We start from the raw sequence: 22,821 nt of genomic DNA on the forward strand, positions 1-22,821 counted from the left end.
GCAGAAACCCACACAGACACGGGGAGAATGTGCAAACTCCACACAGTCAGTTGCCCGAGGCTGGAATGGAACTTGGGTCCCTGGTGCCGTGAAGCAGCAGTGCTAACCACTGTGCCACCGTGCCGTACTTCATTGTGAAAAGGGCCACCCAACAGTGCAGAGAAAAGATCAATGATTTCCTGTGCTCTGCAAGGAAACAGGCATCATCATTTCTCAACTATTTCACACTCTAAAGGCCATCACTCACTCGAACTCTGCCACAGCACACATATCACACAAAAGATGAACTATCACCCTTAACATCACATATATCATTCCCATTCCAGGGCTTAAAACCACTTCACCCATTACAACTACAAACTCTTCCAGCTCTTGCTCAGGAGGAAGAGGAAGAAAACATGCTGAGGGCACATAGACAGGATTGGGTTATTGTAAATGAGACATCACTTTATATATTTTCACATGCATTGTTAAAATGTCTACTGTGGTATTATTTTCAGTCTAGATCCTCATTAATTCATACGAGAGATGAGGAGCCTCTTCATTGATCCCAAGGACGTAAATGCTGCAAAACATAAAAAGGTGTCAAACATTGCCCATCTCTTATAAGCGAGAGACTTTGGCTGCAGATAGCCTCATACAACAAAGATTCTTGAACCCTAACTCTGTGCTCTGCAGCCTAAACATTGCACATGAATGTGAAGGACACTGTAGCTAAAGGCAATGTCCAGAGAATGTGCAAGGGCCTGGCTTGCACACACCCCTTGAGATTTACAACAGGTGAAATTACAAAATCAATGATGATTCTACACTTCTCGAAAGGGAAACATTGTTCTTATGTATGGGCTTTTCAAGGGAGTACAGTGACATTCAAGTCTAGGAAATTTTCAATGGACAGCTCACATGTGTACTGTTTCTCAGCACAGTGGTCTGCACAGCATAGCTGCACAAAGCACTGCCTCCCTCAGGTTAGGTGTTGCCATAGAAGGTGATCAATCATGTCAAACCAACTTTCCATGCACTCTAAAACATTGAAGGGATGCAAATGAAGGAAGGATCAAAAGGGAGCTTTCTCAGGATTTGTCAACTAGATGGCTCTCACGAAGGACTGAGTTACAGATGACTCATATGTCATATCCCCACAGATGGTTTCAGAACTCCATAGGTTTAGCACTCTGCAATTTAAGTCACTCACTGCCACATTTTCCTTAATAGTGATGCAAGGCAACTTAAGCGTGGCTACTTTAACATTGCTTCAACTGAAGATATCATTTGCACATTAATATGGATAATGTAATATTTAACTTGCAATCTGAAAGCGAAAGAACAACAAACCAATAAGTTAGACATTTACTTTACACCAAGCAGTGGGCTGCCTGCCAAATGAGCAATGCAGATGCACAAACAGAAGAAATCAGATTCCTGTTCATTTATCCTGGGAGCAGATGCTAATAAAGGATGTCACTGGCCTGTCAGGCTTTCTGACACATTGCTCTGTCCTCCTCCCATGGACAGCTCTCCTGGATATTCTCTTGATCCTCAGCTCTATCTTTAGATGATTGCTCTCACTCACCCCATTTCATCCACGTCCAAGAAATACTCTCTTTTACAGCTCAAGACATGAAGAGCACAGCATATCACAATAATTTGAGATACTCAATCTGGTCTCTGCTGCAAAAACCTGCTGCAGTGTTTCACACATCGAAAGCATACCTTCACCTTCCCTGATGGAAGAGTGAGCATCATTGTGTCTTAGATCTATGTCTATCTGTGGATTTCTTATCAGGAGTCATGACCCACTTTTGAAGGGGTGTCTCTTGTCTCCTAGAGAACATCCTTGTATGGGCAGAGGATCTTGATAAGAAGCAGGCATCTCTGTATGCCCCAAAAAGCTCAAGTTTTTCTTATTCATTCATGGGATGGGGGCATCGCTGACTCGGCAGCATTTATTGCTCATCCTTAATTGCCCAGAGGGCAGTTGAGAGTCAACTACATTGTTGTGGGCCAGGAGTCACATGTAGGCCAAAACAAGTGAGGATGGCAGTTTCCTTCCCTAAATGACATTAGTGAACCAGATGGGTTTTTCCAACAATCAACAATGGATTCACAGTCATCCTTAGACTCTGAATTCCAGATAATTCTTGGTTCCAAATTCCACCATCTGCTGAATTCAAGTCTGGGTCCCCAGAACGTTTTCTTGGTTTCTGGATCAACAGTCCAGTGATAATACCACTAGGCCATTGCCTCCCCCACCCCTCCCCCAACCAAGTCTTTGCATTCCTTTCACAGACAGAGAATCTAATGCCCTAGCTGTTTGACTCCTTATCAAGTTCGAAAGTGAGGAAGAAGTTACAGTCGTCATCCAGCAGCTGGAACAGCACCAAGACCATAGCATGGGAGATTCTGAATTTCCCTGCATTGCTGTTCTGTCGTCCATGTCACTCCTCACCTCCCCCCAACAACCCTTACCTTTACACTGGTATAAAACTTATATTTCTCTTCATTTCTGATGAAAGGTCAGTCGACCAGAAACTTTAGTTCTCTTTGTTTCCTCTGCATGTGCTGTCTGGCCTGCTGAGTTTTTAACCAGGGTTTTTGTTCACTTTCATTGTTGATTTCTAGTGTCCACAGCATTTTGGTTTTGCCTTGGGTCAAAGAGAAGAACTGGACTAACAGGACAGAGTGTAATATTTCCATGTCCTGCTTTCATTCTTAGATTGTAGTCCTCAGTCCTTCTGGGTTTATCCTTGTTTCCTTTTCCACTGGTTTGATATAACTGAAGGCTTCTTTGGCCAATGTAGAGAGCATTTAGGAGAAAACCACACTGGTGTGGAGTTACATATACATCAGATAGATCAGACTTTTTCACTCTAAATACTTTAGCAGACAATGGAGCTTTGGTGACAATCTGACAGTTTCTCATCTTTTTTTCAACTGCTAACACTTCTATTTCTTCGTTTAATAAATCACATACAAATTCTCAACCTACCAGGATGGGTTTTGAAAACATGTTCTATGAACGATTTAGCAGGTCTCTGGATTACTACGTTTTCTGTTTTTCTTTCAGATTTTCACATCTGCAGTATTTTGCTTTTGAACTGCTTTAACTTTCTCTTTCATTCTCATGTTCCATAAATGTAATAGAAACATAGAAGATAGGAGCAGGAGGCGGCCATTCGGCCCCTCGAGCCTGCTCTGTCATTCTTCACGATCATGGCTGATCGTCCAACTCAATAGCCTATTCCTGCTTTCTCTCCATAAGCTTTGATCCGATTCCCACCAAGTGCGAAATCTAGTCACCTCTTGAATACATTCAATGTTTTGGAATCAACTACTTCTTGTGGTAATGAATTCCACAGGCTCACCATTTTTTGGACTTCTCATCTCTGTCCTAAATTGTCTTCCACCTAACCTGCATATCTTTGGACTGTGGGAGGAAACTGGAGCACCTGGCAGAAACCCACACAGACACGGGGAGAATGTGCAAACTCCGCACAGTCAGTTGCCCGAGGCTGGAAAGGAACTTGGGTCACTCGTGCCTTGAAGCAGCAGTGCCACCGTGCCATCCTCATACTGTGACCCCTGGTTCTGGACACACACATCAATTAAATCTCACATTCCCCAATCTGTGAACACTTCATCTGAATCTAACTTCCCAGGATATCACCTGGGTCTCTGGATTTCCTAATCCAGTTATAATACCACTAGGCCACTGCTTCTGCAAATTAAAAATAAATAAAATACAAGTAAATATGTTCTTTTAAAGCAATATTACATCTGTTCAGAGGATATATAGTGTTGCAAATGTCTACCTCGGTTATATGGCTAGTCCAGTTCAGTTTCCAGTCAACTGTAATCTACAGGATATTCACAGCCTGAGACTCAGTAATAGTAATACCATTGAATATAAACAGGGAACACGGACTGCAAATTATCCCCGGCAGAGGAATTACAGAAATTGCGGTAATGGGAAGTGCATCCCATCATGTGGAAAAATGACCTACTCCTGGGATCATTCAGCACATAGTATATTTGGTAAGAAAAACAATGATGTGGTGAAATTCTTTAAGGAAAGCCTTAGAATGGAAGCAATAGATAGATGAAGCATAAATAAAAATATTTTTTAAAACAATATTACATCTATTCCAGGACTGCTGGCTGATCAGAAAAACATATTGCACTGCAATCATCTCACCTGGAGTGATTGCTCTTGTTAACTGCCAAACAGCACTCTTCCACTTGTATTAAAGCACGAGAGAGGAAAATGCCTTTGCTTGATTATTTTAAATTGCAAATACCAATCGATTGCCGGCAAAGAAGTGATTGAGATTAACACAAGGAGCAGAATGTAATATATTGTAAAAATAAATATCCCTTTGAAAATAAATAGTCACCAGGTAATTTGCATTAAAATGTAAAACGACTGACTCATTTGCATTAATTCATATTGACTCGTAATGAGTTGGCACCAGGAGCGCATTTGATTATAATCAGCCTGATAGTGTTGCTCGGGCATTCACTCCATCCCAGGTTCTTGGTCTAGTTGGTAATTGGATGTAACCTTTCAAACTGCAGTGACAATAACAATCTGACAGAGTGAAAATGATCCTTATGGCCATGCATTACTCAAGTGCATCCTCTGAGTACTGAGTGGCGTATAAATATCTATGGTATGAACTGGAGAACTGCTTAAATGATTTCTCTGATTGTTATCTCAACATTTTGCAGGTCAGCCAATTAAGCTTGATATATGATAGGAATTGAATGGAGACACAGTGAGGTAGAAGTAATGTCACTGAACTAATGAGGTTTACGTTTGGAGCATGGGTTAAAAGCCTACCTAGGCAGCTGGTGGAATTTAACTTCAGTTAATTATTAAATTCAACCAAAATCTAGAATTGAAAGCTAGTCTCAGTAGTGGTGCCATGAAGCTATCATTGATTGTCATGAAAATCCGTTTGCTTCACGAATATCTCTTGTGGTAAGAGATTGGCGGTTGTTACATGATAGCTTTTCCTGATGCATATTAATGACTGAGATCTTAGTGTGCAGAACAACTGTAACTGAGAGCACAATTCAATGGGAAGAACTAAGATTTGTAATTCCAGATAACACACATTAAGCAGCGTACATTCATCTCAGCTAAAGCAAGTCTAAAGTTTGACCTAGGAACCTAGGCCTATTTGAAACTTGATTCACATTTACCTGTTCACTGAAATGGCCGAGCAAGCTACTAAGTTATAGCAAATTGTGACAAAAAACTGTTGTTTCAAACTACTACAGCAAAAATCAAAAAGGAATAAAATAGTACAGACAACCTAGAATTGATTTAAGATCAATTTCGTGGCTTTCTTATCATTCTGTCCTTTTTTCAACCTCCTGGGTTGATGGGGTCATTCTCGTTCGTGTCTTTCAGTCTGGACTTGACATCAATTGGAATGTTCATAAGCAGATGCGGAGTTGGTCTCACACCCTCATCATATTCACAGGAAGACATCTAAGTCCTATAAAAACATCCTTTAAGATCTGTTCAGCAGTCAAAGGCTTAGAACATAAAACATAGAACAGTACAGAACAATACAGGCCCTTCGGCCCACGATGCTGTGCCGACCTATTATCCTACTCTAAGAGCAAACTAACCTGCATACCCTACATTTTACTATCATCCATGTGCCTATCCAAGAGTCACTTAAATGTCCCTAATGTATCTGACTCCACTACCACCGCCAGCAGTGCATTCCACATGCCCACCACTCTCTGTGTGAAGAGCCTACCTCTGACACCTCCCCTATACCTTGCTCCAATCACCCTAAAATTATGCCCCCTTGTGATAGCCATTTCCACCCTGGGAAAAAGTCTCTGGATATCCAGTCTATCTCTGCCTCTCATCATCTTGCACACCTCTATCAAGTCACTTCTCATCCTTCTTCAATCCTATCCAGCACTAGCAGCAAGTGCTCCCTAAACAACCTTCACATTTTTGTGGAGCTTAGCAAAAGCTGAGCTTTTGCAAAATACTGCAACTCTCTTCTGGTGTGAAAAGATATAAACAGGTTAAGTGAGTGAGCAACAGGGTGGCAGACAAAGTGTAATGTCGAAAGTGTGAGGTTATTCACTTTGCTCAGAAGACAGGTACATGAATAGGAAAAGTTGAGGGATATGGGACAAGTACAGGCAGTGGGACTAGTTCAGTTTGAGAAACTTGATTGGAATGGACGAGTTGGACCAAAGGGTCTGTTTCCGTGCTGTATGACTCTATGACATGCGTAGAGTTACTAGGCCAAGATTTAGACTTGCTTTAGCTGAGATGAATGTACGCTGCTTAATGTGTGTTGTCTAGAATTACAGGTCTTAGTTCTTCCCATTGAATTGTGCTCTCAGTTATAGCTCTGCACACTAAGATCTCAGTCATTAATATACATCAGGAAAAGCAAGTTACTGCCCAATACCTAGCCCTAAAAATACCCAATAAGAATTAGTCTGTCTTTCCCACAACTCAGCCAATTTTGTACTTATATTACAACTGTCCCTTTTATTCCATCACTATCCTGACAAGTCCGTTGTATGGCGCAATGTCTTTTATGATCATATCAAATAGTTTTTAACAGTGATTTATAGCTCTGCACTGGCCTTGGTCTCATCAACACACTAATGTTTCAATGACACTTTTAATTTTGTCTCAAATTGTTATTTCTTGACACTTCCCCACCATAAAGTTCAACTTACATAGAATCACTGAAACATAGAAGAAATGGAGCAGAAGTGGGTCATTTGATCCCTCAAGTCTGCTCTGTTATTCAATATGATCATGACTGCTCATCAAGCTCAATAAGCCCATCTTCTCTCCATATCTCTTCCACCCTTTAGTCACAGCAGCTATATCTAATGCCTTCTTGAAAACATATAATGTTTACTCCTCAACCACTTTCTGTCGTAGTACATTCCACAGGGTCACCATCTCTGAGTGAAGAAATTTCTCCTCACCTCATTCCTAAAGGTTTACCCCGATCCTTAGACTATGATCCCTGGACTGACCAATCATCAGGAACACTTTTTCCTGCATCTAAATTGTCTAGTACTGTTAGAATTTCATAGGTTTCTATGAGATTCCCCCCTCATTACATAAGAACATAAGAACTAGGAGCAGGAGTAGGCCATCTGGCCCCTCGAGCCTACCCCGCCATTCAATAAGATCATGGCTGATCTTTGAGACTCAGCTGCACTTACCCGCCCACTCACCATAACCCTGAATTCATTTACTGTTCAAAAATTTATCTAGCCTTGCTTTAAAAACATTCAGCGAGGTAGCTTCAACCGCTTCACTGGGCAGGGAATTCCACAGATTCACAACCCTTTGGGTGAAGAAGTTCCTCCTGACCTCAGTCCTACATCTGCTTCCCTTTATTTTGAGGCGATGCCCCCTAGTCCTAGTTTCACCTCCTAGCAGAAACAACCTCCCTGCCTCCACCTTATCTATTCCCTTCATAATCTTATATGTTTCTATAAGATCTCCCCTCATTCTTCTGAATTCCAATGAATATAATCCCAGTCTACTCAGTCTCTCCTCATAATCCAACCCTCTCAATTCTGGAATCAACCGAGTGAATCTCCTCTGCACCCCCTCCAGTGCTAGTATATCTCTTCTCAAGTAAGGAGACCAAAACTGCACACAGTACTCCAGGTGTGGCCTCACCAGGACCCTATACAGCTGCAGCATAGCCTCCCTGTTTTTAAACTCCATCCCTCTAGCAATGGCAGACAAAATTCCATTTGCCTTTTTAATTACCTGCTGCACCTGCAATCCTACTTTTAGCGATTCATGCACAAGGACACCCAAGTCCCTCTGCACAGCAGCGTGCTGCAATTTTTTACCATTTAAAACATAATCCATTTTGACGTTATTCCTACCAAAATGGATGACCTCACACTTATCAACATTGTGCTCCATCTGCCAGACCTTTGCCCACTCACTTAGACTATCTATATCCCTCTGCAGACTTTCAATGTCTTCTGTGCACTTTACTCTACCACTCACCTTAGTGTCATCTGCAAATTTTGACACACCACATTTAGTCCCCAACTCCAAATCATCTATGTAAATTGTAAACAATTGAGGTCACAACACTGATCCCTGAGGCACACCACTAGCCACTGACCACCAACCAGAAAAACACCCATTTACCCCTACTCTTTGCTTTCTACTGGTCAACCAATCCTCTATCCATGCCAGTACATTACCTGTAATACCATGCAACTTTATCTTATGTAGCAGCCTTTGGTGTGGCTCCTTGTCAAATGCCTTCTGGAAATCCAGATACACCACATCCACAGGTTCCCCATTGTCCACCATGCAACTAATGTCCTCAAAGAATTCCACCAAATTAGTTAAACATGACCTACCCTTCATGAACCCATGCTGGGTGTTCCCAATGGGACAATTTATATCCAGATGTCTTGCTATTTCTTCCTTAAATGATAGATTCAAGCATTTTCCCCACTATCGAAGTTAAGCTAACTGGTCTATATTTACCTGCTTTTTGTCTACTTCCTTTTTTAAACAGTGGCGTCACATTGGCTGTTTTCCAATCTGCAGGAACCACCCCAGAGTCCAGTGAATTTTGGTAAATAATTACTAGTGCATTTGCTATGTCCCCCATCACCTCTTTTAGTACCCTGGGATGCATTCCATCAGGGCCAGGAGACATGTCTACCTTTAGCCCCATTAGCTTGCCCAGCACTGCCTCCTTCGTGATAATGATAGTTTCTAGGTCCTCACCTGCTATAACCTTCTTGCTATTAGTTTTCGGCATGTTATTTGTGTCTTCCACTGTGAAGACCAACACAAAATAACTGTTTAATGTCTCGGCTATTTCCTCATTCCCAGTTATTAAATTGGCCTTCTCATCCTCTAAAGGACCAATGTTTACCTTTGCGACTCTTTCACGATTTACATATTTATAGAAACTTTTGCTGCCTGTTTTTATATTCTGAGCTAGTTTACTCTCATAATCTATCTTACTTTTCTTCATAACTTTTTTTGTGGCTTTCTGTTGGCCTTTAAAGATTTCCCAGTCTACTAGTTTCCCACCACTCTTTGCTTTTTTGTATGTGTTTTTTTTCCAATCTGATACTTTCCTTTATTTCCTTAGACATCCATGGCTGGCTCTCTCTTTTCCTACAGTTCTTCCTTATCACTGGAATATACTTCTGCTGAGCACTGAAAAATTGTTTTGCAAGTCCTCCACTGTTCCTCAATTGACCCACCATAAAGTTTTTGCTCCCATTCTACCTTAGCCAACTCCATCCTCATTCCTTCATAGTCTCCTTTGTTTAAGCACAGGACATAGGTATTGGATTTAACCTTCTCACGCTCCATCTGTATTTTAAATTCGACCATATTGTGATCGCTCCTTCCGAGAGGATCATTCTTCTAAGCTCCAGTGAACACCACCTTAACCAGGTCAATATCTCCTCATTTGTGAGTCCTGCCATCCCAAGAATCAATTTGATAAACTTTCACAGCACTCCCACTACATCAAGAACGTAGCAAGGACAGAAAATGATAAAGAGACAAAAACTGCACATGGTATACCAGGTGTGGCCTCACCAATGCCCTGGAGAACTATAGCAGGATATCTTTGTTCCTGTACTTGAATCCTCTCGCAATGAAGGCCAACATACAGTTGGCTTTCTTTACTGCCTGCTGTACCTATGCACTTACTTTCAGTGACTGGTGCATGAGGAACACCAAATCTCACTGAACATTCCCCTCTCCCAATTCAGTCATTCAAATCATAATCTGCCTTCTCATTTTTGCTACCAAACTGACTAATCTGTATTTCTTCAGTCTATCTTTACCAACATTTTTGAACAAAGGCATAATATTTGTAAATTTACCAGTCCTCTGCACAAACCCCAAATCTAGGGAAGATTGAAAGATTACTACCAGTGTCTCTGCAATTTCCATTCTCACTTTCTTCAATATTCTCGGATATGTCTCATCTGGGCCTGATGCATTATCAACTTTAAGCTTATCCAATGCCTATACCTTATCAATTTTAAATTGTTCTCGTGATGGAGTTTCCTCCTTAGTCACCATGACCTGGACAGCCTCTGCCTCATTGGTAAAGACAAATGGGAAGTATCCATCAAACACCTCAGCCTCTATGTGTGTCTCTATGTAAATCCCTTTTTTCTGATCCCTAATTGATGCTACCCCATCAATTACCTTCTTTTTATGTTTACAAAGGGGCTTAAGAACAGGAGCATGCCATTCAGCCCCTCGAGCCTGTTCCACCTTTCAATGAGATTCATGGCTGACCTGTGATATAACTGCATACACTTGCTTTTAGCCCCTGTTCCTTGATTCCTTTGCTTAACCAAATTTTCACTATCTCAGATTTGATATGTTTATAGAAGACTTTGGGATTTCTTTTTATGTTAATTGCCAGTCTTTTACTGTAATCTTTCTTTGCTTATTTGCTTTTTCACCTCTCTCCTGAACCATCCATACACAGCTTGGTTCTCAATTGTACTTACCATCTGACAGTTGTCGTAAGCACATTTTTTCATCTATAACTGAATTTCCATTCTCTTTGCAATCGAAAGACCTCTGGATTTGTTTATCCTAACATTCCTGTTATGAGGGAATGTACCTCGCCTGAACTGACATCACCTCCTCTTTGGAGTAGCCCATTATTCAGGTCCGGTTTCTCCTGCCAACTTTTGGTTGCAGTCTGTCTGGCCCAGCTCTGGTCTTGTCCCATTGAAGTCTGCTCCCAACCAGTTTGTTATTCTTCTTCTAATGCCATTTCCTCCATTATCCTCAACCTTATGATACAATAATCACTGTGTCCCAAATGTCCTTGCATCACCACTTGATGTATTTCTCCCCCTCATTCTCAGAAACCAGGTATAGTAGTGCCTGCAGTAGTGACCGGATACATACTGAAGTTGGAAATTATCCTGAACATAGCCAAGCAATGCCTATCCCTCATTGCCTTTACAATATCACTATCCCAGCCTATCCACAGGTTATTACAATCCCCCATTGTAACTACTCTATGATGTTTACATCTTTGTGTAATTTCACTTTAGGTTTGTTTCTTAACATTCTTCCCACGAGTTGGTTGTCCATCAAGTACACTGAACAAATTAATTTCACTTTTCTTTTCCCATAACTTTAGCTAGATTGATTCTGTCCTTGATGTCTGTGAAATATCTTCTTCTTTAATATGACAACAGCCTCCTCAACCGGAAGTTCCACCACTCCTCTTTTAACTTCCTCTCCTATCTTTTGTAACACCCTGTAACTGAGAATATTTAACATGATGTGTAGGTGCTGGTGTTGGACTGGGGTGGACAAGGCTAGAAGTTACACAACATCAGGAGATAGCCCAACAGGTTTATTTGAAATCACAAAATTTCGGAGCGCTGCTCCTTCATCAGGTGAAGTCACTATAACCTGGTGTCGCGTGACTTCTGAGAATATTTTACATTCAGACCTGCCCTTCCATGTGTCAGGTCTCTGTTATCATCCACAATATCATAATCCTGCAAGACAATCTGTGCCTGTAACTCCTCCATCTTACTAAGTATACTCTGAATTCACATACAAACACCATAATCCGGATTTAAATTTCTTTACTTTCACCCTTATACAGACTCTACCGATTAACTTAACTATTATAGTGTTATCTGCTTCTTCCAAAATTTGTACATCCTGGTATTACTTTCTAACATTCTCTTCTGCCACATTCCTGTTAAGTTAGTTTAAACCTTCCCAACTGCGCCAGCAGAGCAGCCCACAAGGAACTCAGTCCCAGGTCTGTTCAGAAGCAACTCATCCGTGTATACAGGTATCATCATTCTCAGAGCCAATCCCAACAACCCCAAAGCCCTCCCACCTGCACCATCTTACCAGCCAGACATTTGTTTGTTTTATCTCCCTGTTTATGTTCTAGAGTGCATATGGAACTGGGAATAATCCAGCAATTACTACATTTGAGGTCCTGCTAATTAATTTTCCAATGAGTTCCCTAAATTCTGATGCAGGATCACATTCCCATTTCTACCTATGTGATAGGTGCCAATGTGAACCACAAGCTCTGTCCTGCAACTGTGCAATGACATCCTTGACATTAGAAATGAGTGGGGGTGGGGTGGGGGGATGGTAGGAGGAAACATACATGGAGCCACAAGCATTGTTGCATAAGTACCTGTATGTTGCCTAAATAAAGAATCCCCCATATGATCTACCCTTCCAATCTTCCTGCTGTCCTCCTGTTTACCTGGGCTACTCAAGGTGCCATGGGCTTGGCTGTTGCTGCCCTCCAAGGATATACTGCCCTCACCACTATGGAGAACAGAGAAGCACTTAGTGAACGAGATATCTGAGGACTTTGACAATTCCTGTTTGTGTCTCTTGGTGGTTGTTCATTCCCTATCTGCTTGCTCACCCTTTATCTTATGGTGTGACCACCACGTGGAATATTACCCATATAGTTCACTCCCTTGCAGATGTAACTCAATAATGGGAAGCAATGGCCTAGTAGCAATATTTCTGGACTCTTTATCCAGAGATCTAAGTAATATTATAGGGTTTGAATCCAGTCACAGCAGATGGTGGAATTTGAACTCAATAAAAAAAAATTGGAATTAAGAGTCTACTCGTGACTATGAATGCACTGGTGATTGTCTAAAAACCCATCTGTTTCATTAATGCCCCTTAGGGAAGGAAACTGCCATCCTTACCTTGTCTGGCCTACATTGACTCCAGACCCATAGCAATATGGTTGATTCTTAACTGCCCTCTGTGCAATTAGAGATGGGCAATAAATGCTGCCCAGCCAGTGACACCATCATCCTGTGAATGAATTAAAAAAACTCTACCTGATGCTTGAGCTCTGAAACCTGGAGCTCAAACCTAGGGCACATGGGCTTGTCTAGGTCATAAGATGTGTCCACAATGACCTACATACCACAGGACAGGCATTCTGCTTGGCCAAGTTGCACTGCCACAACTTATGTTATAACTTAAATTATATTTTATAGTTACTTTACTTATTGTAACTTTAGTTACTTTAACTTACTTTAAATTTACTCTTGTGCTATTAACTGAAAACTGAAGATCAGTAGAAAGTATCCTTATTCAGAAATCAACTCCCTCACCTGTGTTCATAATTTCTTTTTCTCTCAGTTCCAGTTAGAAAGTTTATCTTTTCAAAAATTATTGGTGTTGACACATAATCCTTAGCAGCAGATGCCTAACAATCAATTAACTCACAGTGTTCCCGTCATATTGCTTTTGGACTTTTTCCTCTTCTCTTTATGTCGGTTGAGCTTGCATTGGTCTCTCTCTCCTGCATGTTTAGGTGCTGGTGACGATCTCCATGTCTTCCTCTCTCCTGTTCGTTTAATCTCTGGCACTACCTCTCTCTCTGATGATGCCAACCTCTAGTAAGATAAAGAATGATTTGTCAGAACCATCAACAGACATCTGTCTTTATAGGTTTGCATTGCTTCTTTCGAGCTAAACACTTGCATGCAAAATGATTCGGCTTGTTGCTGTTAGAGTGTTGTTTTCACATTGCTGGATAATTCTATCTTTGATGGGGTCATCTTTCAGTTTTCTAACAGCTCAGGATGTGTCAATGTTTCAGTGTCATCATATACTGATCAAAATTCTCTCTATCTCTCCTCAGCTCTGATTTTGGTAACATAAAATATTCATCAGTAATATTTATACAAGGATCAAAGGATGATTTCATAACCTTCAGATTCTCCCCTGTCTGGGTTCCATGCTTTTCAATGAGGTTTAGAGTGCAATACAGCACCCTCTATTAAAATTCTTGCCCAATCATTGATAAGCGGTGTTGCTACTCTAATTTGCCTGGGCTTCTTATTTCTGTGCGTCACTATTTCATAGTTTGTTTTCTCAGAGAGTGGGAAAAGGAATCCAATTGTCTCATACCTCCAGTCAATTCTAGAAGGGAATAGAAAGTTCGCAGCCATTCTGACTCACCCAGCAATTCAAAGTTGCTGCCTTTTTAAATTTAGTTAATTCTTCCTTGCTGTTTTTCACAGGAGCTGGCTCCCTTCTAGCTCTGAGATTCATCTAATCTCAGCTTCACGCTCCTGATGCCATGCTTCAGGCATTTTAATGGCTGTTGATTCTGAAGTGAAAGCTTACAACAGATATAGAAGTCACATGATTATGGTAAGCCAACTGGTATACAGTGCACAAATTCATTTTTCCAAACCTCTGTCAGACTGGTCTTACAACAGGTGCCGAGATTTAATATTCAAAATGATTCTTGCTGCAATTGCCATTTGTGAAACAGAATTCCAAACTCTAGAATGTCTTGTTTATCGAGGTGGTTTATCGGATAGAATCTTCTTGAAGGATCAGGGGCCTATCAGTTGGCTGGAAGAGTGATGAGAGACAAAAAACCATAAGTATGGTGAGGCAGGCCTTTCCCAGGTCCCCAGAGACATAGACTAGTCTAGTGAGAGCTTACATCAATATCTCACCAGCACCAGGGAAGAAATTAAAGAAACTCCACCTCCCAGCAGGAGTCTCGGGATCACAAGGAACTCAGGGCAAAGGTATGTCAATGCTGTCACTTTAAAAAGGTTATTTGGTCCTGGGTGTTTTTGAAGAGAGGTTGTAATGGCAGAGGTACGGAACCAGCTACTAAGATGGCTTAAGTAAAAAAAAACTTAGGAGGCTTTTAGGTTTTTTTTCAACAATGGAAACAGTTTGAATGGAAGTGGCCAGCTCTCACAGACCAGGCTTTCTAGTTTGGTTTTTAACTTTAGTAGTCAGAAGCTGTTTGGGGTTGCAGAAGAGTTACAAGCTTCAATGAATGATTCCTAGCTGCTACTTTCTCTGAAATCTCTCGATGTTGGTTCTTCCTGGATTGGAGAACAGCACATAAAAATTTGTGTCTGAATTTGCCTTTTTGCCAAGGGGTGTGTTTATAGGATGTTACTATATTAAAACAGTTAAATAGTATTAGGTACTGTATCTATAATTCAGTTAAGTTTTCCAATAATTAAGTTATTCTAAATTCCTCTTTCTTTTCTTTGTATTTTAGCTTTAGTCTTTAAATAAATTATGTTTTGCTAAACACCGAGCAGTTTGACCAGCCTAATCACATCTGGAATACAAACTTCACATGTACCTTTAAAATAGGAAAAAGTTAGGGTCTATGCTACTCTCTTAACACATTTTGAGGAGATCTGGTCTGGTCCATAACAGGCAGGTGAGGCGAGTGGGATGTAAGGGATTTCAGATTGGGGCAATGAGGAGAGGATACAGACAGTAAGCAAATGGATTACAACAGGGACTCCCTGCTGATCAGGCACTGGTTACCTTTGATTCAGGGGAATCCTACTCCTCCAGAGTAGTAGCTGTTCTGTAGTCAGTTTGCAGCTAGATTCATCCCAAGGCCTTTACGTGATCACTTAAGTGTCTCATTTCGTCGCAGGATGAAAAGACTGACAATTGACTTTTCCATCAAGAACCTAATTGTGGAGGAGGTGGAAAGGTGGCAGGGTTTGGATACACCTTGCAGTGCCTTCACACTTTCAAACTCTGCATCACTTCAACAAAGGTTTTTGCACCTAACTCCTCTTCAAAAAGTTCATTTTAATTTTCAGACTATGCTGTGACTCCTCCCTGGACTCCATAGAAATAGTTTTTTTTTCTATCCTGTCTGTTCACCTTATTAGTATAAAAAATGATTAAATACTCTTGGGAAACAAGGCAGAGCAGATGACTGAGGTGACAGTTGGGGAGAACTTTGAGACCAGCGACCATAATTCTATTAGCTTTAAAATAGTGATGGAAAAGGATAGAAGGGTCTAAAAGTTACAGTTCTAAATTGGAGGAAGGCCAATTTTGACAGTATTAGGCAACAGCTTTCAAAAGTTGATTGGTGGCGGATGTTTACAGGCAAAGGGATGGATGGAAAATAGGGAGCCTTCAAAAATGAGATAACAAGAGTCCAAAGACAGTTTGTTCCTGTTTGGGTGAAGGGCAAGGCTGGTGGGTGTAGGGAATGCTGGATGACTAGAGGAATTGAGGTTTGATCAAGAAAAAGAAGGAAGCATATGTCAGGTATGGAGAGCAGGGATCAAGTGAATCTTGGATGTGTACAAAAGCAGTAGGAGTGTACTTAAGAGGAAAATCAGGAGGGCAAAAAGGGGACATGAGATAGCCTTGGCAAATACGGTTAAGGAGAAGCCAAACGGATTTTTATAAACATTAGGAACAAAAGGGTAACTAGGGAGAAAATAGGGCCCCTTAAAGATCAGCAGGAGATGGGGGAGATACTAAACAAGTATTTTACATTAGTATTTACTGTGGAGAAGGATATAGAAGACATAGAACTTGGAGAAATAAATAGCGATAGCTTGAAAAATGTCCGTATTAGAGAGGAGGAGGTGCTGAATGTCGTAAAACGCATAAAGGTGGATAAATACCTGGAACCTGATCCGGTGTACCCTAGAACTCTGTGGGAAGCTAGGGAAGTGATTGTTGGGCCCCTTGCTAAGATTTTTGTATCATTGAAAGCCACAGGTGAGGTGCCGCAAGACTAGAGGTTGAAGGAAGAGCCAGGGGACTATAGACTAGTGAGCCGAACATCAGCGACAGGATTTACATGTATTTGGAAAGGCAAGGACTGATTAGGGATAGTCAATATGGTTTTGTGCATGGAAAGTCATGTCTCACTAACTTGATTCAGTTTTTTGAAGAAGTAATGAAGAGGATTAATCAATTCAGAGCAGTGGACATGTTCTACGTGGGCTTCAGGAAGGCATTCAACAAGGTTCCTCATGGTAGACTGGTTTGCAAGGTCAGATCACATGGAATACAGAACTGGCTCGAAGGTAGAAGATAGAGGGTAGTGGTGGAGGGCTGCTTTTTCGACTGAAGGCTTGTGACCAGCAGTGCGTCAGAAGGATCGGAGCTGGATCCACTGCTTTTCGTCATTTATATAAATGATTTGGATGTGAACATAGGAGGTATGGTAAGTAAGCTTGCAGGTGACACCAAAATTGGAGGTGCAGTGCACAGTGAAGAAGGCTACCTCAGAGTATAACAGGATCTTGATCAGATGGGCCAATGGGCCAAGGAGTGGCAGATGCAGTTTAATTTAGATAAATGTGAGGTGCTGCATTTTGGAAAGGCAAATCAGGGCAGGACTTATACACTTGTTGGTAAGGTCCTGGGGAGTGTTGCTGAATGAAGAGACCTGGGAGTGCAATTTCATAGTTCCTTGAAAGTGGAGTCACAGGCAGATAGGATAGTGAAGAAGGTGTTTGTAATGTTTGCCTTTATTGGTCAGTGCATTGAGTATAGGAGGTGGGAGGTCATGTTGTGGCTGTACAGGACATTGGTTAGGCCACTTTTAGAATACTGCGTGCACTTCTTGTCACCCTGCTAAATGAAGGATGTTGTAAAACTTGAAAGGATTCAGAAAGGTTTTGCAAGGATGTTGCCAAGGTTGGAGGGTTTGAGCTAAATAGACTGGGGCTATTTTCCCTGGAGCATTGAAGGCTGAGGGGTGACTTTATAGAGATTTGTAAAATCATGAGGGCCATGGATAGGGTAAATAGACAAGGTCTTTTCCCTGGGGTGGGGGAGTCCAAAACTAGAGGGCATAGGTTTAAGGTGAGAGGGAAAAGATTTAAAAAGGACCCGAGGGGCAACTCTGCAGAGGGTGGTGCATATATGGAATGAACTGCCAGAAGAAGTGGTGGAGGCTGGTACAATTACAGCATTTAAAAGGCATCTGGATGCGTGTATGAATAGGAAGAGTTTAGAGGGGTATGGGCCAAATACTGGCTATTGGGACCAGATTTATCTAGGATATTTGGTCGGCATAGATGAGTTGGACTGAAAGATCTGTTTCCTGGGCTGTACATCTCTATGACTATGACCTCTTAGTATTTCAAATTCCAGGGGATACGACCCTAGTTTGTGCAATCTCATTTTCAAATTTAAACTTCAGAATGCAGGTATCATCCTTGCAAATTGAAACTGCAGGGCCTTGAAGACCAATAGAAGAACATAAGAGCTAGGAACAGGAGTAGACAATTCAGCTTTTTGAGCTTGCTCCACCATTCAATATGATCGTGGCTGATCTCACCTTGGCATTTTCCTCCCTGCTCACCATATCCCTTCAACTCGTCACTAATTACAAATCTGTCCATTTCCTTCTTAAATTTGCTCAATATCCTGGCGTCCACTATACCCTGAGACAGTGAATTCCACAGATTCACAACCCTTTGAGAAAAGTCATTTTTCCTCATCTCTATTTTAAATCTGCTACTCTTATCTTAAAACAATGACTTCTTGTTCTAGATTGACCCACATGAGGGACCATCCTCTCTATGCAACTTTGACAATCCACTTCAACATCTCATGTACCTCAATTAGTTTTCCTTTCATTATTCCAAACTAAACTGCTCAATCTCTCTTCGTAAGACAATCTCCTCATCTCTGGAATCAATTTAGTGAATCTTCTCTGAACTGCCTCCAAAACAATCGCATCTCTCCTCAAGTAAGGAGACCAAAAGTGTACACAATACTCCAAGTGCAGTCTCATTAATGCCTTGTAGAGTTGCAGAACACTTCCCTACTTTTAAACTTTATTCCTTTAGCAATAAATGCCAAAATTTCATATGCCAGCTGTACCTGCATTTTAGTTTTCTTTGATTCATGCACAAGGGCACCCAGCTCCCTCTGCACCAAAGCACTCTGCAGTTTGCCTCCATTTAGATAATAATTTGCCTTTCTATTTTTCCAAGCAAAATGAATAACCTCACTTATCCATATTAAACCCCATCTGATGTACTTTGGCCCATTCATCAAATTTGTAAATTTCTTATTTTTTTATTGCAACTTACTTTCCCACATATGTTAGTGTTATTTGGCTATCCCTGTATCCAAGTCATTAACGTAGATTGTAATTAGTTGGGGCCCTAGGACAAAACCCTTTGGCACCCATCAGTTATATATTGTTGACCAGAAAAAAGACGCATTTATCCTGACTGTCTATTGGTTAGCCAATGCTCTATCAAAACTAAGAAATTACTTCTAATCCAACATGATCTTACTTTGTGTATTAACCTTTTTGTGTAGCACCTTATCAAATGCCTCTGGAAATCCAGACATACTACATCTGCAGGATCCCTATTCTCTGCTTTGCTTGTTACATCTTCAACGCATTCTAGCAAATTAGTCTAATATGATTTACCCTTCATAATATACATGCTGACTCTGATGGATTGAATTTTGATTTTTCAAATGTCCTAATTTCCATAACAATGGACTTTAAAGTTTGCTGTGTACTTTTTTCCCTTGTCATAGAGTCATACAGCACGGAAATGGACACAGCGGTCCAACTAGTCCATGCTGAATATAATTCCAAACTAAACTAGTCCCACCTGCCTGCTCCTGCCCCTGCCCCATATCCCTCCAAACATTTCCTACTCATGTACTTATTTAAATGTCTTTTAAATGTTGTAATTGTACCGACATCCACCACTTCCTGGTGGTAATGATTTTTCTAAGTTCCTCCCTTTTTAAAACCTTTGCATCGCCTATTACTATTAGGTTGGTACTAATGTCCTATACGATGAAAATTGAGGCAAATTATTGATTTAATTTCTGCACTCTCCACTATTAACTTCCCAGGCTCCATCCTTCAATGGGCCAAAATTCACTTTATCTGCTGTCTTGATTTTCTACATTTGTAAAAGCTTTTACTATCCATTTTTGTATTTGCTAGTTTTTCTTTCCATAATTTTCTTAGCTCTTTTTAGAACATCTTCAGTAACATGTTGTTGATCTTTTAAATTTTCCTGATCTTCCAGCCTGCTGGGACATGTGCAACATGTATATATATTTAATTGTATATATTGGCTGCTGAACAAGGATAATAATCATTCATCTTATTAAATGTAGCTGGAAACATGTATTGGTTATCATCTCATTGAACTTTACAACACTTCCAAGGCAAGTATGCAATAAGTTAAAAATGACTGAGTTGAGTTGGTGCTCCAAGTCAATGCCCAACCTCACAAATGAAAGGAGAGCTACAGAATCAAGGAACTTTCTAACATCAAGCATGCTTGGCAGCCTGTGAAATAGTTGTTATTTCTCATTAGATCTTTGTTAGGTTTGACGTACAATTCCAAACATGTGTTAATCATAAATGTTTACAGAAGTTACCTCATACTGGATTTGATATGTGTGTTTTTGTGTTCAAAAGCCTGAAATCCAAGAATTTTGAGGATAGAGAGAAAGGTTCTGGAAAAACAATAATAATTGAGCACTGATGTAGTTATCCTGAGGCTTTATGGCTTCAACATCTGGTTAAAAGTTAGCTTTGGCTTTTACTTATCCATCTACTTGTTCTAATTGAGGCATGACAAGGGAACTCTTTAGACTGAAACCAAAACAAAAAAAAAAAAAAAAATAGATATTGTAAATTGAAATAAAAGCAGAAAATGCTGGAAACACTTGGCCAGGCAGCATCTGTGAAGAGAGGAAAAGCTGAGTTAATGGGTAATTTCAACCACCAGATAATGGTGGGCTACAACTCATATCCAAAGCCAACCTAAAGATTTCTGTGTTTCATGGAAGCAGGCAACAAAATCATTCTAATGAGGCAGAAGAGCCAATTAAATATTATAATTCAAGCATCTTGTTTAACCTGGGCCCCAGGAAACTCAAAAACTCAAGTGAGGTAAGAAGAAAGGGTGATCGCACTTTGCTCCACTGCTTGTGGGCCAGTGGATTGGAGATCGAGGAGACAGAGATAAGAGAGGGGATCAGAGATAGGAGGACCAGAAATAAGATAAAGAAAAAGAGATAGGAGAGGGGATTGGAGATAGGAGGGAGGATTGGAGATAAGAGAGGGGATCAGAGATAGGACAGGCAAGAGGTCAGGATTGAAGATGGGGGAGAGAATAGGGACAAGCACGGTGGCTCAGTGGTTAGCACTGCAGTCTCACAGCATCAGGGACCCAGGTTCAATTCCACCCTCAGGCAACTGTCTGTGTGGAGTTTGCACATTCTCCCTGTGTCTGCGTGGGTTTCCTCCAGGTACTCCAGTTTCCTCCCACAGTCCAAAGATGCACAGGTTAGGTGGATTGTCCATGGGAAATTGCCCTTAGTGCCCAGGGATGTGTAGCTTAGGTGGTGTGGGTCTGGATGGGATGCTTTGTGGTTCAGTGTTGACTTGTTGGGCCAAAGGGCCTGTTTCCACAGTGTAAGGATTCTAATAGACAGGATCAGAGATTTGAGATAGGAGCTTCCACAGCTCTCTGGTGCAGAGAGTTCAGATGATTCACCATCTGAGTAAAAATATTTTTCCTCATCTTGGATCTGAGTGGCATCCCACACATTTTTTAAAATGTGTGCTAGAATCCCCAGGTATAGGAAACTTATTACTTACACCTACCCTGTCTATCTCTAAGCATTTTGTAAACTTTCATGAGGCAACCTCTCATTGTTCGAACACCAGAGAATGTTGGCCCAGTTTGCTCAACCTCTCTACATACAACAGTCTTACCATCTGGGAACAAGTCTGGTGAAGTTTCATTGTACTCTCTTACATAGTAATAATATCTTTCATGAGACAAGGAGACCAAAATTGCACACAGAACTCCAAGCGCAGTCTGAGTAAGCTCCAATTTAATATGACAGCTACTATGTAGAGGAGAGAGGAGAAGCCAGGAGGACCTTTCCCTGCTCTTTTTGAATTTGCTTCCTCTTCTCTCACATCCTGGGAGAAAAAAAATGAACATTGTGAACTTAAAACTGTTCTGCATATGGGAGGGGAAAGCAGATTTTCCAGACCAAAACTTTTTGCCCAACTTTTAAAACCATCACCAATTCATATCAGGGCCATTGTTTCAATTTGATTTTCTTTCATCAGAACCACAAGAAGTTCCAGAATAACAGTTTTATAAGCAAATACAGATCTAGAGAAAGGCTTTTAGTAGGCAAGTTTGTGTGACAATTTAACAATGCCAAATTTTATTTGGTTGCGGTATCAAAGAAAGAACCCGCATCTCTAATCACTCCTTTCACAACCCTTGGACGTGTTACTGTTAGGCAAATATGGCATGGAATATGTACACAACAAAGTAATAAGCTGTGACCAAAGGTCACTGGACTCTAACATTAATTCTCTTTTCTCTCAACAGATGCTGCCAGACCTGCTGACTTTCTCCAGCAATTTTGTTTTTTGGACCAATTAATCTGCCTTGGTGATTTTGAGATAAATGCTTGCCAGGACATAAGATTTGTATTCTTTCTCCATCTGCCTGAACAAGTAGAAGATGCCTGGGCTTAACATTTCATCAAGAAAAATAGAATTTCTCCTTCAATACTGTACTGACATGTCATCCAAGATGATTATGTGCTGAAATGTAATGGGACCTGAACCCATAACCTCCTGACTTACCAGCAGGAATGCTACTGCTAAGGCAAGCTTTTACTCATAGCTTGTTTATTTATTTAGATTTTTTTTTGCTTGCCAAAGCAATTACTTAGAATTCCAGAAAAAGAAAGCATGTTATAGGGCATAAAGTGAGACTAAAATAGAAATATCACCACAAGAACATTTGATGATATTTTGGCAGTAAAAATGCGATTTCATATTTTACAGACAAAATGCCATCATCCATTACTTGTGGTGTAAAGCAAAATGTTTATTGTCCTGTGACAACAAGGTGCAGGGCTGGATGAACACAGCAGGCCAAGCAGCATCATAGGAGCAGAGAGCCTGACGTTTCGGG

The 22,821-nt window shown here is 40.8% G+C and overlaps 1 long non-coding RNA gene across 2 annotated transcripts in view; it reads right to left on the reverse strand.

The window, feature by feature from the left end:
* Positions 1 to 459: 459 nt before the first annotated feature.
* The window catches only part of LOC125483263, a 47,617-nt gene continuing 25,255 nt past the window's right edge, over positions 460 to 22,821 (reverse strand). For both annotated transcript variants that reach the window (XR_007262209.1, XR_007262208.1), the window contains exons 2-3: positions 13,286 to 13,455; positions 460 to 565 (exon numbers count right to left, since the gene is read on the reverse strand). This is a non-coding gene — a long non-coding RNA (uncharacterized LOC125483263). The remainder of the gene's footprint in view (positions 566 to 13,285; positions 13,456 to 22,821) is intronic.

This window comes from Rhincodon typus, chromosome 6 (assembly GCF_021869965.1).
Source record: "Rhincodon typus isolate 14 chromosome 6, sRhiTyp1.1, whole genome shotgun sequence".
In the NCBI taxonomy this organism is placed as follows: Eukaryota; Metazoa; Chordata; class Chondrichthyes; order Orectolobiformes; family Rhincodontidae; genus Rhincodon; species Rhincodon typus.